Consider the following 13,819-nt stretch of genomic DNA (forward strand, 5'->3'; position numbering starts at 1 on the left):
GGCAAGTTGTTTAACTCCAAGGGCAATAGCTCTGTTCAGATGCTGCGGGGTCACACACAGATCTAGGCTCTTTGGTAAATCAAAGCCTCATTGACCTTTTTTTCTTTTTTTTTTTTTTTTAATAAAGCAGCTGCAAATCCTTGAACATTGAAGAGAAGACTCGAAACTCACCTTTCTAGGTGACAGGATATAGGTGGTGGTGACAGATATTTCTATAAGCAGCGCTGATGCACCCAGTTATCTCAGGGTAATGAACTCCAGGCATTAACGGGCTTCTGCTGCTGGAGGAGCAGTTACCTGCGGTGGTCAAACCACATCAAACTGACCTCTTAGAAGAAAAGGAATTGAAAAATAAGGAAATAAAATCCCACAAAACAGCATTCTCAGCAGTAATTCAGGACATTCAGAGTTATCCTTTCCTGCTCAGCCTGTTCAGTCCAACAGCTGGGTTCTGCTCCTGTGCATTGCAAGAGACTTTTGCTGGAAAATAAAAGGGATGCTGTAGCTGCTCCTTAACCATTTTCCTCCTGGCTGTTCGCCTCGGCAACCATCAGAGGGCAGCAGCCTCCTTCCTAGGCTGCACAACCTCCCTTGCCCTTTTTTTTCCCCCTTTTCTTCTGTTTTGTTTTCCTTTGAAGGGGAGGGTGAAAGACAGAGGGAGAGAACTGTCTTAACTGTACATGCAAAGACAATACTGTATTTCACCTCCTTCTCTAAGACAAAAAAGACCAAAGAAAAAACATTACCCAAATTGCACTTTAATATTAGGTGCTCTGATCGACACCCCAACTCTGTGGGCATCCTGGAAATGAGCAGAAGGGGTACAGCATAGAGTGGTGGGTTGCTTATACATACACTGGAAAAGGTTTCTTGGCTAGTTCCCAGTATTAGAAAAGGTAAATTACCAAAACCACCAAAAAAGCCAGAGGCATGCAAATCTAGACGCTGTTCAAAGCCCCTTAACCGGAGATGCTAGTGTGAATTCTGCAGAGCTACGGAAGCTATTGATTAATAATGGTTAGAAATACACACTCAAAGAGAAAATGGGATTTCATACAGTCCCAGTCTTCAGATTAAAGGGTAAAAATACGATGTTTTGCAAAGGTTACCAAGACAACATTTGCTTGTATTTCTTGATCGATAGGGTATGAGCAAAAATAGCATCCCAAACAAGAATAAAACAGTGTCGCTTAAAATTGTTTTCCAAACATTGTTAATTATCTCCCGGATATAGGAAAGATAGAATACATCCGTGACCACGGGAGGGGTGGTTTGTCCAGTTCTTCATCCAAAACTTTAAAGAAAAGGATGCTTCCTCAGAAACCAAATCCAGACAAGCCCTGTTTCTGTGTCAAACGCTGGTACATTAACCTGATCACCAACTCCATACACAATGGAAGCAGGTTTTTCAGCCTCAGATAGGCTCTGACAAAAACCTATTTTTCATAGAGGGGAAGTAAATATTCTGGAATGAATAGCAACATTTTTGAGACTCCAGATTTCTGCATGATGAAAGAAAGAGATTAAGAAAAAATCCTAGGAAAATACAGGGTGATTGTGGAGATTGATGGCACTCTTTAAGAAGTATTTTTCATCTAGCTCTACATACTAAAGCCTCAGAATAAGCATCAGACAGAATGAATATTAGTATATTCAGATTTAAGCTTCTAGGGCAAAGAGCAATTCCAAAAATGAGCAGTGCAGAAGAAAGCAGTACATAATTAAAAGTGAACTTCATTCAACAACAAACATTAATGTGGGAAGATACAGATGCACAGTGGAGTTGTATTACTCTGCCATTTGTATGCATCTTCCAGTGCTGAAGTAATCTTTTCCAATGAAGAAATGCCTGCTTTTTTTAGAAAGAGATTAGGAAAAAAAAAAAATCAAAGAGATTAAATTTGCAACGTTTTAAAGATTTTCTAAAACTATCCCAAACCAAGAGATTATTGGTTGGAAACATCGCCAGCCCTTGTCCCCTGTTCTTTGTTTGGGGTTTGCATGTGGTCAAAAAGAAAAAAAAAAGTAGTCAGTTTTCCATATTTCCAAAGTTTCTGACCAGCTCTAGGATTCCTCTGATAGATTTTCCTCATGATTATCCATGCTGTATGTTTACACTTCTGATGTCATACATTATGTCTTGCATGATGTATTCAAAGGAACAATATAGCCTAAAACACATTATTTATTTGAGGAAATTTTTCAGGACTACTTTGCTATATTTAAAGAAGGTGGTTTAAGCTCTCTTACATTTAAATTCTCCCTATTTAAATAAACTCTAAAAAAAAAGGAAAAACCAACAACTGGGAAGCCCTAAAATACCACCAAATATTTAAAAAAAAAAAATCTTTCTGGGAATCCTGCACTCCCCCAGGTGCTTGCTGAGGATGAGAATAGTCTCTGCAGATCGTTGGTCCTGCAGCAAAGCACCCTGTGTTGTGACAGCTTCTCCTGAGGGACTTTTCCCTATGTCGGAGATCCTGCAGCGGTGACCCAATTTACTCTGGGTTGTTTAGACTGTTTGTTTTCACATATGTTTTTACGTCTTAAAGATCAGATTCATCTCCTATTGCTCCCATCTGCCAGATGGGACTATTTGAGAAGAAAAGTGTCACTCAGTGTAGAGAAACTGAAGCGATGGGAAACGCTCACAGACTTTTGCAGAATAGGGCAATACATCAACGCACTGGTACTTGGCCTGTCTACAGCCCCAAGGAAGCTGCCAACGCTAATAAAGCCACTGAAAGATGGATGATATCCTAATTATAGGCATTTCAAAGAAAATCACCAATTATAACAAAACTACAGCTTAATTTCCTAAGGACTTTGGGGTTCAGCCTAGACATTACCTTCGTCTGCCCATGCTCTAAGTATGTACAGTGTTTCTGGCCTCCTTACTGAATCTGAGGATTTCATATATAAGATGTCAAGGCAAGGAGAAAAAGGGGAAAAAAAAAAGCATTTCATGCAAAGTGCCAAGAAATCATGGCTTCATATTCAGTCACACAAAATTGGGAAATCTGGTGAATTCTTTCACTGCACCATTGCCAAATGCTTCAACAGAAACTGTTTTAAAACAGTGGCTTTTGGCAGCAATTTCCCAACTAGAATAGACTATAATCAGGAAAACAGTCAAACTTCAAAGAGAACAGGCAACAGGACAGTAGCATCACATGGCAAATGCAGAATTATGTGATTTACACTACAAAAAGAATGGCTATATTGAATTAATCTAACAATACTGAGCATCAGGCACCTTTGCATACACATCACATCAAATTGTTACTGCATGTGCTGGTTTTGGCTGGGAGAGAGTTAATTTTCTTTGCAGGAGCTAGTATGGAGCTAGGTTTGGGGTTCGTGCTGGAAACAGCGTGGATAATTCAGGGATGTTTTGGTTACTGCTGGGCAGTGCTTGCACAGAGCCAAGGGCTGTTCTGCTCCTCACCCCACCAGCGAGGAGGCTGGGGGGGGCACAAGGAGTTGGGGGGGACACAGCCGGGACAGCTGACCCCAGCAGACCCAAGGGACATCCGAGACCATAGGACGTCATGATCAGTATGTAAAGCTGGGGGAAGAAGAAGGAAGGGGGATGTTTGGAGCGATGGCAATTGTCTTCCCAAGTCACCGTCATCCATGCTGGAGCCCTGCTGTCCTGGAGATGGCTGAACTCCTGCCTGCCCGTGGGAAGTGCGGAATGAATTCCTTGGTTTGCTTTGCTTGCGTGCACACCTTTTGCTTTACCTAGTAAACTCTATCTCAGCCCATGAGTTTTCTCACTTTTGCCCTTTCGATTCTCTTCCCATCCCACTGCAGGAGTGAGCAAGTGAGCGGCTGCGTGGGGCTTAGTTGCCAGCTGGGGTTAAACCATGACACAGCTATGCTGATAGACTGCTGAATAAAAAAGCAAAAGTGCTATAGCACAGCCATTAATGTCAGTTATAGTAGTGCCATCCTTAGAAAACCTGTAAGCAAAGTTATAAACATTGCAAATTAACCATGGTCACGATCTTCACTAATATTCGTACATAACCGACTATTATTATCAGAGCTAGATCACTATTGCATTATAAATATATTGGGACTACCCTAAAAAGACCTATTTATTTAGAAGGTCACAGCATAAGCATGCTCAACAGAGACGATATGCATGAAAATCAGATGTGCTCATCAGGTTTTCGTAGTAAATGTTGTCTGCATCACAGGTCAGGAGTATCTGGCCAGAAGACATTTGCAGACATTATCATCGGACAGTCTTCCCTCTCCGTTCCCCTCTGTACAGGAAAAACAGAAACAAATGCCCTCTACTCCTCAGTTTCCTACCTTGCTCATTTTTCTACAATTCAATCATGAAAAAGCATTCAATGCAGTGTGATGAAACTAATACATAAACAATATTTATCAGTCATTTTTTCTCCCTCTTGTAGATGTAGCCTCTGCCTTTTTTTGATGGGACTGAAACGTGGGCAATGCCATGGCCGTTGTCACATGGCTGTAACAGGAAAAAAGACAATGTACCGCCACAGAACTATCAAATTATTGTAAGATGACCCATTATGGTGATAAAATAAAACACATTTCAGCGCTGACTGAGAAAGATTGAAACCCGCCTATCTTCTTTCTCAGCACAGAAGAGATGACTCACATTTTTAAGAAGCAAATCTCCACCTCCCAGTAGGTGGCTAAATCTGGAACCTCACAAATGCCCCTGAATTACAGAATTTAAGATAAGGGCTTAGTTTTCTTTAAATTTTGCACATGTGATTTCTACCCTTGGCGATGTGGTGGAGATGTCTCTACTTTTATGCCTAAATGGGAGACAAAGATCTTGTGGTTAAGGTTATGGTCAAGGTCTGGGAAACACAGGAACCACAGATGCGATCGCTGTTCTGCCATGCGGTGCACAACTTCCAGGGCTAACGTTACATGTTTTAAGACTACGGGCCTGAATTTAACCACGTTATAGCCGAAGGAATTCACCTTGATTTTCAAACAAGCAGTTTAGGTGCTCAGTTTACAGACCAGTTTCTTTGGAGAACTGGAAGAGTTCTGTAAGTAGGTGCAATATCTTCCACAGACTTTGAACTCTATGGAAAGCAGCAGGTCCTGGTCTCACCCATCCCACATCACGCTGCACCCAGGTACCTTCCAGTACGTATTAGACAACACTTCAGGGTTTGCAATGTAATATAAAAAGCCCTGGTATTTCTATGGTTCAGACGCTGCTGCTCTCACCCCCTGTGCAGGCAGGCAGGACCAGAGGCATGCGAGGGACGCAGCGCTTGCCGCTGGGCTGCAGCCTTTGCACCAGTATTTTAAGGGGATGTTTTACCAGCAAGCTGGGAGTAAGAAACAAGCTTTTAAGAACAAATGCATGTATTTATCAGATTTAACAGTCTGCAGGGAGGAAACAACAGCGAAAGAGGCTAAACGAAGAGGGTCATGCTATATACCGCAGGTTACGCATTAGCTTTGAAGCTACTATCAAATCCCCAACCGGCAAAGGGAAAACAAAACAGAAACCACACTGAACTATCCACAAGAATAAACCTGGCTGCTGGCTGTGAATGTCTAAAGTTAGAGCAGCTTAGTAAAACACACCTCTCAAGTAACAGTTTCTAATTTGTAAAGAAGATTTCTCAGCCTGTAAATTGCTATTTTCCAGGCATGGCAAGTTACCTGCAATATAGCTGTAGAGGCAGATGAGTAGAAAACTGACGACCCATATTCATCCATCTTCATTTGTCTTTCATGAATATGAGAAGATAAGTAGGGCCCCCATTTCGCAGCGCTAGCCTTTGCTCACTGATACCATCTTGGTGGTTACTTATCACTGTCTCTCCCTTTTTATCTGGTTCCTTCAGTCCTGGCCTTATAAGTTGAGACATGCTCAAGTGACCGCAGTTCCTAGATTTTGAACTGAGGTGGTTTTATTTTTCCAACAATTTGCTGGAAATTAGACTTTGCACTGGAGACGAAACAGCACAAAGGGATATAATTCAAAACAATATTTAAATGGACACATCAGTTAATTTTTAAATGATCCTTGTAGTCACTTCTGTTACAAATATCACAGTGCTCCCTGCAGATCAAAACTGTTGCACAGTATATTGGATTTTAATAGCACCTCTAGGTTTAATATGAGATAATGAATGAAATATGCCCACAGATGTCAAAGTATCTTGCAAGCAAGTGTGCTGCAGCCAGAGGGTGACTATTTCTAATCTGGAAATAATTTCCATTATTGAAACCAAAGAAAAAGAAGGTTACTGAAAAGGATCTGTAGCTTCTGGTTAATTCTAGGGTGACCATTCAGACATTTTTTATGAAACCCAGGTTGAAAACAGTTTTAGGCAGCTTATTGCTAAGCAGCACAGCTAACACAGGTAAGGCTGATAGGAAACTACAAGGTGTAAGATAGTATCAACAGCCTTAGTCAGAGGGATGCAGCACAGCAGGTAAATAAACTCAGGTATAAGAAAGGAGCTGAACAGGGTAGCATATTCTGTTTTTCCTCCAAATATTTTTTAAAGGAGAGTCAGGGAACAGGGCATTGACCTTTTCTGTAGATAATACTCTTCATCCCTCTTTAGAGAAAAGAGGATGCCATCACTTATTCCAAGAAATGTTCCCTGGCACAGACTTGCAAGAATAAACCCCAGAGGTTTATTTCATCATTTATATTGATCTATTACATGTGTCCATAATAATTTGAAGAGCAAATTTTTTCTCTAGGAAGCTGGCAAGTGCCAACCATGCACTTGCAAGGATGCAGAAACACTCTTCTTTCACATATACACCATTATCTGCTAATTCTGAAAAGCAAAGCCATCTTGTGTATAGACAAACACACTGTGTGTGCGGACTGTTTTCCAAGACGAATTTCAAGACTAAAAATGTTCATCTGAAAGTCATAAAGCATCTTGAAGAAGGATTTAGTCTGTGAGATTTTCCTCTCTTGTAAATCTCAAGCAGCTGTAGCTACTTGTGAGCATTCATTAAGACTAAGAGCACTCTTGTTCTCATCTGTAGAACAGCTTGAAGCCCAAGGACAGTTTCATTTCCCCAGGTTGAAAAAAAAGATCCCTCTGATCTGACAGTATAGTGGAACTGATTTAATTATGGCTGAACACCCCCCCCCCCCCCATTTTCAACATTTGTGAGTTAGTTATCATAGCACACCAAACTAAGACATGCATAAATAAATGTGGGACATCTCTACGAATGCATTTAAACATGCTTAGATGGTGCAGTAAGGGCTGCTTTTTCTAGGAGCATCATGGCAGGGTCTCCTCCTCCCCCAGTGGCAGGTGCTTTGCTGATCAATGACGGGGAATTTGCCTGCAGGGGTGCTGCTTCCTCCAAATCCTTTTTAGAGGAAGATATTGAAGCCGGTACATTCCTTCATAGAAATGGCAGGCAAGTCTTATGTTGAAAGTCTAACAAATAAAAGGACTCAATTTGTCAGTGTCAGGATAGGGCAGTGATCTTTTTTTCCTTCAAGCAGTAAAAAACCTCCCAGCACCTAATGGTGCCTCACACTGAGATGTGATCAGATGGAAAGAGTCTCTCAATCAATTAAAACAAGATCCCCTTTCAAAAAAGAAGTGGGTTTAGGCTAAGATATGGCAAATATATCATGAATAATATTAGAAGCAATATTAAATATTTCCAACAGGTTTATGAACTAGTAAATAGTGTACAACTCCAACAAAATAGTGTACAACAACAAAATAATTTGGTTGTAATTCTGGTTTTCCCAGAATTCCAAGCTCAAGGCTTGTAAGCCTTACAACATGTTTATTCTGCCTAACACAATGTTTTCTGTTTAGTTTCCCACATATCTAGCTCCTCTACAAATCTAAACACCTGGACTCCTATTCTGAAATTCTTAATTCTGGCACCATTCTTAAAAAAAATGGAAGAGAGCGTTAACCACGCCAAACTGAGGGGATATTCAGATATACTGGGGTGGGGAAGGGTCTTAGACATCTAGTACAGAAGTGGGAGTGCTGAGTGCTGGTGTTCATCCATCTTCAGTTTTGAAGATCCCCAGAAACCTGCAGTTGTGCGTCTTCACGAGATCCAGACATGTCCTCCATCCGAAGGAAATCCAGTTTAGCATCCCTCCTCTGTCTCACAGCTCTCTCCCTCTAAGGCAGGCTAGTGCACTCTGAGGAAGAATTCATTGAGGTTTTCCCAGCCAGAAGGGCAGATGACACGAGATGTCCCCTTTGCCACACGCCAGCCATGTGCCCCCACGGCGGTGGGGTCTGGTGCTGTGAAGTTGCTTTCCATCGTAGGCAAGAGGAGAGAGTTTGAACCCCTTCAGCAAGCAGCAGCAATTAAACCTAATACAGGTCTGCCGCTTCTCACCTCCTGAAAGGATGAACCGATTCCTGCTGGTTTGGCCTCATTTCAAGCTGAGCATGGAAGCATTGCCAGGCTTCAATCAGTATTTGATCAGATCACAAGGCAGCTCCTCACAACCTGACTTTTATTTTACATTCCGTTGAACTGAAGAGCACTCGGGTTACTCGTGTGAGTCATCGAAACTGAACAGTTGGCTTTTACAAGCCCGTTGTTGCATTTTATACCACTTTTATGGTTCCTGTGTACGGGCATGGAGAAATAAGGAGCACTCCAGCTGATTTTCCCATCCTGGATGTCTTGTTAAAAGATATCAAATCTACCTCAGCTTTATTATAAAATTGACTCAAAAGTTTTTCTTGAGTCCATGGATAAACGTTACAAACAAAACCCACACACAATTCATCAGCTAAGCTACCAGCTGAAATGAGGAGTGAAACCCAAATGGTTCCTATCAAACAACAGAATATTAAAAGCACTCAGGAGGACACTGGTACTGTTAGAAAAACCTCACTAAATATCCAAGGCACCTTGGCCATAACCCCCAGAGGAATTAAGCACCTCTGAAAATCATCCACATTGCTTCTAAGGGGATAAATGGGCTCTCGCACAGACCCCAAGAGCCAAAAATCTACTTTGGAGTAGCTCTTCAGAGAGCAGATTCATTTTAGGGCAGTATAACGAAGCAATATCACCTGGGTCAGTGCCCTTGTATGTTGAAGGCTTCAGAAGAGCTGTGACTAAATTTTATAAAGACAGTCACCGGTGTGTTTAAAAATGTACAATAAAGAATTTACCAATGGGCATGTGATTCTGATAAATGCTAAAGAACTCTGAAACAAGAGGGTTTAAAGCACAGTTCTTCTCTAGTGCCTACGGGAACCTCTGATGAAGACAATAGTGTGAAACAAAGAATAAAGAAATAGCAAAGGTCGCTGAGGTCTAGGGAAGGGGTGAAAGAGCACAGGAAATTATGAAAAGTAGTAGAAGCATGGAGGAATGCCGTAAGGTCGAGACTTGAGGATCACTGCAGTAAGCACTGCCCAGCAGAGTGCTGCTTGCAAACGGTGGATTAAGTATTTTAACTATGCACTGCCAGAGGCTGTCACAAGTATTTGAAGTTTCATTAACCCACAGGCTGTATTTTTCTTTAGAAGTCTTTCTTGCTACACTACCCAAAACTCTCCAGTCAGTCTTAACTCAAAACAAAGAAGCCTACAATGAAATCACGGTCTGATGGGAAACCAAAGGTTCTCCACAAGTAATGCAAAGCTGCATTTTGTGCAGGCAGCTGCAGCCCTGCTGTTGCCCTGGTTCACAGGAGCCTGGCTGCTGCACGCCTCTGCAGTCCGCCCAGGGAAGGGGCTCCCGCGAATGAGAAAATCCACTGGGCATCTGCAGTCAGCATTTGCTAGTCACAAAGGCCAGCACGGCGCTAATATGTAGAAAAAGAACTTACTTTTTCCACTGCCCCAGTATACAGCCTCCCTTTTCATAATGCTCCATCATGCCTCAAGATGCTTTACATCAGAACGAGAGAAAACACACAATAAAATATGAAAGAAATCAAAATGTTAGTGAAGACTCAGTCTCTCTCTAGGACCTTTCCCTTCAAGGGACTCAATATCTGCTTGCTTGCAGGAGAGCTCTTGGCTTGTGAAGGGGTATTCTTTGAGTTGCAATTTTCCAGCCAACTACATTATTCAACTTCTTTCTAAAAGTATTCAGGCTTTGCAGTTTTGAGTTTGGCTGTAGCCTTTCTTTAATTTCTCCACTGTAAATCAATTAAAATGCACACTGTTTCAGTGTCCTACCACAAGCTTTTGAATTATCACCGGTAGAAACAGGCCGGCCAAACTTCAAGTCCTAAACCAGACCCATGTTAGAAAACCAACCCCAAAGTCCAGGCTGCACAGCGCAGGTCTGCTAATGGCTTCTTTTCAGAGTTCAAAAATCCTCTCAACCCACAAACAGGTAGAAATACCACGACTGGGACATGCACATGTCTATTTACTACTGTATAAGTACAAAGTTTGAATTATCTATTATTCTTCAGCCTCAGACTTAGACCTTTGTTGTATTTATGCAGTTAACACACTGATTTGGTTTTCTGTACTTGATACTCTTGCTTGGAGTTGGACCCAAATCTCCACAAACCCAAACTTCATCAATGAAAATGGCTTGTAAAAAAATCTATGTATTGCTAAAGAGATCTGCTTAGTCCAGGAGCACTTTCCCCAAAAAGCAGTTTCAGATGACTTAATCCAGGTACACAAATGGCTCATTTCAAATCCAGAGGGATTTACGCTGTGTGTAAACCATGCAAGGTGCCTGCAGTCCATAAATAAAACTTGATGCAGAAATTTTATGTCCTTATTTTGCTGTTTTCTCCAGGCAGGAGGGGAACTCGAGTCAAGACTTCTACTTTTTATTAATCTTCAGGAGTGGTCTGCGTATTGGTGTATTTAATTTCTGAAAGCAAAGTGTGGTTGGGACATACAGGACCGTACAGAAGTCACTGGCAGCTCTCCACTGATTTCATACCCTAGGGCAGGCAGGGATTTTGCTCTGCACTCGAAGCAGAAGCTACCCCACACTGCAAGTGCATGGCAGTGTGCATGTCGCATCCGAGGCAGGCAGCTCCATGGGCTGTGGCTGCGCAATGGCAATATTTGAAGCAATTTTGTATTTTACATTATGCTGTCTTCATTTGGGCACATGCAGTATGGCCTTTATTAGTGCTTTTGTCTTGACTGCTAGGTATCCAGCGCTGCCAATTAAAATTTGCCATTTGTTGAATTAAAAAAATATGAATAGAAAACTTCCAAAAGCTGTTACTGAGTTTCAGTCATTTGATGTTTAATTTCAGAGTCATTGTAACTAGGATGCTTCTAGATGTTTGGGTTTTGGTTTTTTTTTTTAAATGGAAAAAATGGCCCCACTGCAAACCCTTTAGAAAGGAAGCAAACCATAGTCCTGCATGCTAAATCTCTCCAACTGCATTGATGTAAGGTACAATTACAAATATTTGGTAGTTAAGAGGAGTAGCAACAGTAAGTGCACATCATATACAAAATGGGTGTGCGTTTTTTTCCAACCAAACCATTTCTGAAGCTCTCCCAAAGTATTTATTTCAAAGACTCAGATATGCCGTGCTTGCTATATGAAAATATTACAGCAAAAACCTGCTGAGATTACGCACGAGTGGTTAGGAGTGAAGAACAACCTGGCCCATGTCACTCCAGCACTGGGGATCCCAAGCCAAGCAAGAGGCACCGCAGGTTTGTACCGTTCAGAAACCGATGAACATCTTCCTTCTCTGTAAAGTGCCACATACAACAGACAGGACTCGCTGGCATGAATAGTGTCTCAATGAAAAGAAAGACCGAGCACGTTAGGAGGGGGCGAGTCTTGTTTGTGATCAGTTTAATAAGATTGAACTAGTAAGTCAGAACTGTTGTGGGGAAAATTAATACTTTGCATTCTATTATTCCAGCGTTGCTGCTAATATTAGAAAACAGGAGGAAATAAAGAATAGTTGTGAAAGTGAGACATGGAGAGCATGAAAGCTTAGCTGCATGAAGGAATAGCATTAAAAATAGTAGATTTCTAAACAGATAAGGTTGTTTCTCTGACCTCTAGTGACCTCAGCGAGGTACTAATTACTGGGCTGCTAATGCCCTTAAACCAAAAAAGTGTTAATTCAGCCTGGCAAGGGATTACACAATCAGGAAAAGGGGAGAAAAATATGCCGCTACCTTTCTGTTTACAATATTGATTCATTTGCAAACTGGCTTGTTTAACATTAAAGTTATAAAACCAGGTGTCAAGCAACTTCCCTTTGTGAGACTCACAACTTAAACTGCAAACCCAGAACTAAACCACCCTGACTACTGAGTTACTGCACTGGAAGCAAACACGACTATAAAGTCTGTTCGATCCCAAGCTCTAATATGAAGCTTCCTATCATACGATATACAATCCTACCAGATAAGGGTTTCCGAGTGCAACTGCAGGCCAAAACACATTGCTTTTTGGTCAGGCACAAGGCAGCAAGTCAAGACATTTGTGCCACAAAACTGAAAAGATCATAAAAGACTTTATAGAGCAACAATACAGTATGTAGCTTCTCTCCTGTGCGTGCCGGTAGGCAACAGAAGATCAAGTCTTAGACCTTCATGCTGTTCACACCATTATTTTCTCCACTAGTAAGTTCTTAACTGAAATGCTTTGCAGAAGAATCATAGATGTGCAAAAACTGGAATGAAAGAGATGCAATTCTTTAGGCAGCTATGAAGAAAAAGCTAATTTTTTAGTTTTACGGTCCAGCATGGAGGAAGTTGCTAACACAAGGCTGGAGATGGCTGCTTCTTGGCCAGGATTTGGCCAGGCAGGTCACAGCCAGCAGAAGCAAAGCCCAACAGAGACATGCCGAGATGCCTGTACTGGCCCTAGAGAGAAGCAGAGCTATTGCCATGGTGGGAGGAGGTAGCAAAAGTCTTTGATTTTGCCTTGTGACTCCAGCCTGTAAATAGGGAAGGAAGAGGTGGGAAAGGGGTGATGAGGCTTCAGCGTGGCCAACACAGACAAGTATGCCATTAGCCAAGCCAGGCAGTTCCTACTGCCAGTCTGATGGCCTGTTTGCACCCAGAGTGACAAGAGCGTACGCTTCAAGAAGCTGGGAATAGTTATCTTTGGAACTGTTGAGTGTAGATCATAGAATTGAATCATAGATGTTCAAGTTGGGTGGGAAAATTGAGTCCTTTATCTGTGAAGCAGGAGAGGGGTCAGGCCCACAATAAAAATGTTCAAGTGAAGGGCCACCACTGATAGAAATTATCAGGCAAAGATATTCTTCAGAAATTACTCCACCAATGTGACCTCTAAATACTAACTGCAAGGACAGGGAGGATTTTGGGTCCCCAGCGCCAAGGAGAGGACAGCAGCACAGATGCACTTTGCTTAAAGAGAAAACAGTTTACCCATAGCATCTTCTTGGGTTTACTCTCTTTGGCTTTGTGGATGGGGGTTGTGCCTCTCCTTGGATGATCTCCAAGTGACAGTTAAAAACACAAAAATAAAATAAATTTTAAAAAAGTTTCACTGAAGTAGCAGTTTGGCTGATAACCTCTTCTCCATTTTTCTGAGATTGGCACGTCTGTTTTGATGTTACCGTAGTGACAAAGAAATAACACTGCAAGCTGAAAAGGATATAACGGTACTTCAAAAAAGCCAAGGCAGAGGGAAACAAGTAAGTAAAGGTTCTTAAAATAGTGCTCACTGAAGCATAAAGTCAGAAGACCTTCTAAGCTAAAACATCAGGATTTATAGAGCCCCTGACTCCAAGGTTAGCTTCCCTCCTCCTGCCCATTTCTGCAATGTGTTTTACCCTCTGGTGCCAGGTATGAAATTATACCGTCTGTAGAGAAACTAGTATTTCAGCCCATGT

This window comes from Haliaeetus leucocephalus, unplaced genomic scaffold (genome assembly GCF_000737465.1).
Source record: "Haliaeetus leucocephalus isolate CR32 unplaced genomic scaffold, Haliaeetus_leucocephalus-4.0 Scaffold830, whole genome shotgun sequence".
Lineage (NCBI taxonomy): Eukaryota > Metazoa > Chordata > Aves > Accipitriformes > Accipitridae > Haliaeetus > Haliaeetus leucocephalus.